The sequence below is a fragment of the Mastomys coucha genome, unplaced genomic scaffold (assembly GCF_008632895.1).
Source record: "Mastomys coucha isolate ucsf_1 unplaced genomic scaffold, UCSF_Mcou_1 pScaffold21, whole genome shotgun sequence".
NCBI lineage: Eukaryota > Metazoa > Chordata > Mammalia > Rodentia > Muridae > Mastomys > Mastomys coucha.
The window spans coordinates 14,590,443-14,595,718 of record NW_022196904.1 but is presented as its reverse complement, the minus strand read 5'-3'; the positions used below and the strand labels follow the sequence as shown (position 1 = coordinate 14,595,718).

The 5,276-nt window shown below is 45.8% G+C and overlaps 1 long non-coding RNA gene across 1 annotated transcript; it reads left to right on the top strand.

Moving 5' to 3' along the window:
• Window positions 1-1,589: 1,589 nt before the first annotated feature.
• On the top strand, window positions 1,590-4,073 carry LOC116101713. Its single transcript, XR_004122900.1, has 2 exons — window positions 1,590-1,768; window positions 3,672-4,073. It is a non-coding gene; the product is annotated as an uncharacterized LOC116101713 (long non-coding RNA).
• The last annotated feature ends 1,203 nt before the right edge of the window (window positions 4,074-5,276 follow it).

Here is a 5,276-nt window from a genome sequence, read left to right as displayed (position 1 = left end):
CCTGAGACCCTGTCTTGAAAGGTAAATAATTAAACAAGGAAATGAACAAATAAATACATAAAACGAGAGTGAGATGTGCTTTCACCTGCAGGTGTTTGGGGAAGGGCGTACCATTTTGCATACCAAAGTTGGCCTGAAGACTGTTTATGTAAGTCTGTCCTTGACAGAATCATTCGAACAAAAGAATCTGAGATTCTCTTAGAAATTGTTGTCAGCTCTGAACAAAAAGAACCCCCCACACACACACACACGAAGGCTGAATGCTGATTGGTTGCATTTCTATTATCTGTTGCTATGGTGATAAGGCCGTTAACCCTCACCTCTATTTTGTAGAGAATAAATACCTGAGGGATTCTCTATGAAAACTGGAAAATGGTTTTGTCCCTCCTTCAGTGAGATTGGGAGGACGGGAGCACAGTGCTCTTCGAGATTTATATTTCAACAAGAAAATAGAGGCTGTTGTCTTACATAAATAAGCAAAACCTCTATCTCAATGTGGCGTAGATTTAAAATCCTGGTGATGGCTCCCAAACGCAGAGCGCCATCTGGTGGTCAGTAATCAAGTACCATGAGCGTGTGTGCTACAAAGGTGACTTCCCTCTCTTTAAAGGTGTGTGTGTGCAGGACAGAGGACAATTATTTTCAGGAAATGGTTCTCTTCTATCATGGATTCTAGGGATTGAACTCGGGTAGTCAGCTCTGGCTGCAAGTGAATGTCACTTTGCCAATTTCCTGACATCTTTACCCTCATATTTACATAAATAAACTCAGCAGTAGAGCCCCTGCCTGGAATCCTCCAGTGAGGGGCTGGGGCCGTGGCTCAGTGGTAGAGGCCCTGTCTGGAATCCCTCAGTGAGGGGCTGGGGTGTGGTTAAGTGGTAGAGCCTCTGCCTAGCATATATTATTAGCTTCTGGATTTCATCCCCAGTAACACAAAAACAAGCAAAAATTAACAATTTATCTTTTACTTTTCTTTATTTCTTTCATTTGTTGGTTTCATTTTAAGTTTTTCACAGGGTCTCACTCTGTAGCTCAGGCTGTGTTAGAACTCACTATATTGCCCAGGCTGGCCTCAAAATTGTAGCAATTCTCCTGCCTCTGCCTCCCAAGGGACAGGACAGGTATGAGGTGCCATGCCCCCAGCTTTATCTCTTAGTTTATTAGGGACCTAGGTATCTGTGGCTCCCTCCAGGAGACAGCCGGCACTGCAGCTACTTCAGTGTGAACCTCCACTTCCACACACAATCCCTGCAGGTCTTACTGGATGTGTGCTGGAGACATCTGTTGTTCTCTCCCTCCCGGTGACTCTCCCAGTAGCCTCTCACAGTAGCCTCTCACGAAGTGGACAGACAATGGGTGACACAGACCAAGTTTTCTCGTAATCTGATCCGAGTCCTGACTGCCCATCCTGTTTCCTATATCCAATGTTTGGATGCTGTCATTCCAAATTGCATTCAAAGAGGCTTAGACTCCAGAATGACCTAAAGCTTGGGAGGCAGGAAGATGATCATAAACGTTACCATAGCGCCTCCTGGTGGTCAACGGAGGTAAGCAGTAATTGAGAGAGGGGCATGTGATTGGGTTCTATGGTCCAGAGCCTGTCATCTCACTACTCAAGATGTTGAAGCAAGAGGATAGAAACGCCCGACCTACATAAGTAGGGAATTCAACATCATCCTGGCCCACTTTTGAGGATGTAATCTGAAAACTAAAAATGAGGTTGAGCAAGGTGGTCCCCGCCTTTAATCTCAGCATGCAAGAGGCAGCGGTAGGTGGCCTCTCTCTGAGTTTGAGGTCAGCCTGCTCTACACAGTGAGAGTTCCAGGACAGCCAGGGCTATGTAGAAAGACCCTGTCTCAAAAAAAGGGAAGGGGGCCTCCTATATGGCTCAGTGAGTAATGGAGCTTGCTGGACAAACCTGACAGCATAAGTTTAGAACCTCAGAGCCCATAATGGGAGGAGAGAACTGACTTCAGTAAGTCATCCTCTGACTTCTACATATTTGTCATGGTACACATAGGTACAGAAGGATGGATAGATAGATAGATAAATAGGTAGATAGATAGATGTGAAAAAAACTACCTATTGAAAAAATAAAAGTAGCCAGGCAGTGGTGGCACATGCCTTTAATCCCAGCACTTGGGAGGCTGAGGCAGGTGAATTTTTGAGTTTGAGGCCAGCCTGGTCTACAGAGTGAGTTCCAGGACAGCCAGGGCTATACAGAGAAACTCTGTCTTGAAAAAACAAACAAACAAAAAAAAAACAACAACAACAAAAATACAGTTGGAAGGAGTCTTGTGAAGTTCTAGCACAAAATGTTACTATATCCTGAAACCAATCGCCACCCTGAATAAGCCGATGGTTTTAACTGGCTGTCTGCCTTCATCTGTTGTCATGGTGATAGCCGTTACCTCTCATGCTGTTAAAAGGAAGATCTGCTTGTTAAGTTTTCTCTCACCAAATCAGAAGGGGATCGTTGGTTCTATTTTCCCACAAACAGAATAGAACCCAAGGCCTTTGGCCCAGTTGGGGGTCAGGGTTCTATTAACCGTGGTAGGAATTAGTTAGGAGAGATGGTAAGAATCTTCACCAGAGAGCCCTCTAGTGGCACATGAATGAAGTGCGGGGCTCTTGGATGTTTATTCCCAGCCTGGCCTGTCTTTGCCCTGCAAGCTCTCCATTGGTCCTCACTGCAGTCCTAACAGAGAGATGAAGTCTCCTGCCTGAAATCACGCAGCCAAGAATGAAAGAAGCGATGACTAAGCCGGGCGGTGGTGGTGCACGCCTTTGATCCCGGCACTTGGGAGGCAGAGGCAGGCAGATTTCTGAGTTCGAAGCCATCCTGGTCTACAGAGTGAGTTCCAGGACAGCCAGGGATACACAGAGAAACCCTGTCTCGAAAAACCAAAAAGAAAGAAAGAAAGGAAAAGAGAGAGAGAGAGAGAGAGAGAGAGAGAGAGAGAGAGAGAGAGAGAGAGAAGCGATGATTTTTCATATATAAACCCAGGTTCCGGGGAAAGAAAGAATGGAGGGGAACCCTGCAGGACTAGTAATTTTTGTATATCTAATTTGCATATCTTTAATTGCAGTGTCCTAACAAGAACGTATTGTGAAGCACTTGGGAGGCAGAGACAGGAGGGTCTCTGTGAGTTCCAGGCCAGCCAGAGCTACAAATGGAGACCTTATGACAAAAACAAGCAAAAAGAACCTTTCAGAGGTTGGAAAAACTGTGGCAATTAAAAGCGTCTGCTGTTTTTCCAGAGGACCCAAATTCCATCCCCAAAACCAACATCAGGCATCTTATCCGCCTATAATTCCAGCTCCAGGGCATCCAAATGCCCTCTCGGGGCCTCCCTTGGCATTAGAACGCACATGGAATATACACACAGCAGTAACACACATTCAGATTTAAAACAATTTCTTGTTTTATTTGTTTGTTTGTTTGTTTGAGTGTCTGTTTTTTGGTTTTTCGAGACAGGGTTTCTCTGTATATCCCTGGCTGTCCTGGAACTCACTCTATAGACCAGGCTGGCCTCAAACTCAGAAAAATCCGCCTGCCTCTGCCTCCCAAGTGCTGGGATTAAAGGCGTGCTCTACCACTGCCCAGCTAAAACAATATTTTAATACTGTATTTATTTGTTTTCTTTAATTTATTTTATTTCTGTGTGAAGGAACTACGGGTATGTGCTGCAGGTGTCCAGAGAGGCCAGAGGCATTGGGTTCCGTGATGGCTGGTTTTATGTCAACTTGACACAAACTGGGGCCATTGGGGAAGAGGCTGGGAAGATGTCCCCAGCAGACTGGCCTGTGGAGAAGCCTGCGCTGCATTTCCTGACTGATGAGCGATACAGGAGGCCCAGCTCACTGTAGACAGTACCATCCCAGGCTGGTGATCCTGGAGGCTATAAGAAAGCAGGCTGAGCAGGCCATGAGGAGCAAGCCAGTAACTAGTGGTCCTCCATGGTCTCTGCCTCCACTCTTGCCTCCAGGTTCCTGTCCTTCCTGCCCTGACTCCCCTCAGTGATAGCTTATGGTCATAAGCTATAAGGTGAAATAAATTCCTTCCTCCCCAAGCTATTTTTGGTCACAGTGTTTTACTGCAGCAATAGAAACTCTAACTAATTAAACCCAGCAGTGGTGGTGCACGCCTTTGATCCCAGCACTTGGGAGGCAGAGGCAGGCGGATTTCTGAGTTCGAGGCCAGCCTGGTCTACAGAGTGAGTTCCAGGAAGGCTACTTTAAAGCTGGAGTTACATGTACTTGTGAACTCTCCAATGTGGGTGCTGAGAACAGAACCTGGGTCCTACAAAAAAAGCAGTAGCCCCGCTTAAGCACTGAGCCATCTCTTTAGCCTCCTTAAAAATTGTCTTGATTTGTTTTCTGAGACAAGGTATCACTATGTAATCTGGACTGACCTCTAACTCAGAGATCCACCTGGCTTTGCATCCTGTGTGCTGGGATTAAAGGCGGGCACCACCATTCCCAGAACATTTGAAAACTACAACTCAACAGCCTGATTTTAAAATGGGCAAAAGGCCAAGCATGGGCTGCTCTTCCAGAGAGCCTGGGTTCGATTCGCAGCACCTACATGGCAGCTCACTCCTGTAACTCTACTTCCAGGGGATCTGATACCTTCACACAGACAAATGGGCAAGCCAAACACCAATGCACATAAAATAAAAAATAATTTAAAAAAATTAAAAGATCAAGAGATTTGAGTTAACCTTTTCCAAAGTGTGCAGACAAGTCGAAGACACACACAAAGTGGGGTCAATACCATTAGTTATTAGGGAACTAAAATCCAAACAATGAGATATTACACCATATCCTCTAAGAAGGCTGTAATTAGAAGGAAACATGGGGCCAGCGAGCACACCTTGGTTGGTTGCTTGCTTGCTTAGGGTTCACTCCTTGGAGCCCATCCTAGCACTAGATGTAGCTATGAATGCCTGTGATCTCAGCACTTAGGAGGTGGAGACAGGATCAAACTTTCAAGCCAATCCTTGACTGCACAGTGAGTTCGAGGCCAGTCTGAGCTCCGTGAGACTGTCAAAAACCAAACAATAAAACAAAATGTCGAGATTTGCATATGTAAAAACAAAACAAGTGCCCCAGGGTTCAGAGAGAAACCCTGCCTCAAAGGAATAGACAGAGTTCCAGTGGACACTGACCCCACTCTTCTAGGCTCTTCAAGGAACACAGCTGTTCACACACTCGAGCGCAGTGGCACACATACTCACACACACATGTACACACAAAGAAAAGAAGGAAGGAAG